This window comes from Penaeus japonicus, unplaced genomic scaffold (genome assembly GCF_977035675.1).
Source record: "Penaeus japonicus unplaced genomic scaffold, GWHDUDI00000001_assembly GWHDUDI00000017, whole genome shotgun sequence".
NCBI classification, from domain to species: domain Eukaryota; kingdom Metazoa; phylum Arthropoda; class Malacostraca; order Decapoda; family Penaeidae; genus Penaeus; species Penaeus japonicus.
The window spans coordinates 19969375-19971734 of NW_028234419.1; the positions used below are offsets into that span (position 1 = coordinate 19969375).

The following is a 2360-nucleotide window of genomic DNA, read 5'->3' on the forward strand; positions in this document are numbered from 1 at the left end:
ACACACACACACACACACACACACACACACACACACACACACACAGAAAAAAATATCTTTGTCACGGCATGCTGCCCTTGACACCGATCACGGGTGTAGTTGGATGAGGCGACCACCGCAGCCGTCGTTCTCTCTCCCTCTCCGCTGACCTCCCGATCATTTCGACACTGATTCACAGAGAAAGACATTCACTGCGAACTAGTCCCCGGTCCGCAATTCTCTTTCGGCTGGGGAAGGAGGATTTTCAGTTTCTACCCCCTCCTCCTCCCCCCTCACCTTCCCTTTGGAAACGCGGTGAAAACACAAGCACACACTCAACTCCATCCCACCCCCATCCCACTCACAAGCACACACAAACACCATCCAGCCATCTTTACACGCACGCACAGAACACCACCTCTATCCCTTCCCTCCTCCTTACGCTGGGTCAAGCACCCAAAGGCGAAACCATCTCGAGTAGGTGAAACAAAACACACACACACACACACACACACACACACACACACACACACACACACACACACACACACACACACACACACACACACACACACACACACACACACACACACACACACATGAGAGAGAGAGAGAGAGAGAGAGAGAGAGAGAGAGAGAGAGAGAGAGAGAGAGAGAGAGAGAGAGAGAGAGAGAGAGAGAATACCAAGTGAAGTTACATAGCAAGAGCCCGAGTGTCTGCATCGGTAAAGTTCACTTGGGTTAAACTAGCGTCGTCGGCCAGGCTGGGTACACACGCTCGCTCACTCACTCACTCAAACACACACACACACACGCACACTCTCACCCAGACCCTGCACTCACCTACAGAGATCCCTCAACTTTCGCACTGTGAGCACTCCAACTCTCACATTCAGAAAAAAAATGAAGTCCATTTGCCTCAGATCAAGTTTTATTCGCTCTGATCTGCGGACACGTTAACGACATTGTTCCCATGTCTTGTTCGGTGTGAGTTCCTTCTCCGATGGCTGTTAACTCCTAATTTTACCCTCGTTTATATTATCAATATCTCCGGAGAAGAAGAATAAGAAAATATACGATCAAAGAAAAAGAACACAAACACAGAATACTCCATAATTGCACAAAAGAATCTACCCTTGCTCCCCCCCCCCCTCCCCAGCAAAGACTTAAGTTTTGACAAAAGACGGGAGAGGAATCATCACATACCAACAGGGCCAATTGCCCAAAAGACCAACAAGGCACCAAATTAGCCCAAACCATCCGTAATACCGAGAGATCACAGTTCGGTTCCGCCGCGAGCTTCCACTCTCCACAAAACTTTTCCAGTAAAACTACACATGTTCTCGGCACACCGTAGGGAAGGGCCCACTTGGCATAGCACCATTACGCTACAAGTCAAGGAAACACTTATACACTCATTACCCAATCAAGTGCCTTTCGAAAGGACGCCAGAAAGGGGTATAATGAGACAACAAAATGCTTACAGGAGAAAGGACACGACGAGGGAATGGTACAGTTAAAACACAGCATAACACCGGCCACAAAACGAGTCAGAACACTCACCATAAAAATACGACACCGACGCCGCTTTTTCCTGTATTTCACTCTTTCACTCTTTTCCACTTGTTGTGTTTGCGAAATCCTTCAAAAACACACACAAAAAATATTCCAAACACAAAACACGTGATTCAAAAAAAGTGATGGTTTGGGGCCAAGAGAGCGGGAGGGCTTTTCCTTTTGTATTTTCTGGCCAATTAATTCACACTCCTCTCCACTCTCTATTTATTTCACACTCTTCTCCTCACTGTACACCCAACTTCTCTTATGGCTTTGTAATAAACTCATCATAACCCATTTCACTGGCACTTGCGGCCCACATCATAACGACCCGTGTTGACACTTCCGAGGTTCACTCGAGACTGAACAAGTGGCACGGCGTGTTGTCAAAGTTCGGAGGGAGCGGCCATTATTCTGCGCAGCTCCTCTCAACAGCCGCTCCCCAACGCGCGCTTTTTGAATCTTCTCACTGCTCGCACTCGACTATTTTCTTATTTAGGGTTCATTTGGCCTTTGGGATTTGATTCCTTCTGAAATAGAAAGGCAAAGCGAATGGTGACTTTTTCGTAAAACCAAGCGAACGAGAGAACATGTAGCGCATAAGGACAAATCTTGATCCCCTTGTGTGGTAGCGAGTGATCACCAGCGATGGGTGAGTAAGGTTGGCGGGTCGCGAGGAGGCAGGGTGACTGATGCGCGAAAACTCCATTATAAACAACACTTCATCAGACACTATCCATCGGCGTTTTACGTGGTTTTATGGGTATGGCTATAATCATAACGGGGTGTCTGCATGATTTTGACCATTTGCCATGAAGAATCCC

At 47.5% G+C, this 2360-nt stretch overlaps 1 protein-coding gene across 2 annotated transcripts in view; it reads right to left on the minus strand.

Moving 5' to 3' along the window:
• LOC122265292 (uncharacterized) overlaps positions 1-1900 on the minus strand; it is an 83300-nt gene extending 81400 nt beyond the window's left edge. For both annotated transcript variants that reach the window (XM_043034557.2, XM_043034523.2), the window contains exon 1: positions 1543-1900. The gene's annotated coding sequence lies outside the window, so the exon portion shown is untranslated. The remainder of the gene's footprint in view (positions 1-1542) is intronic.
• Between the last annotated feature and the right edge of the window lie 460 nt (positions 1901-2360).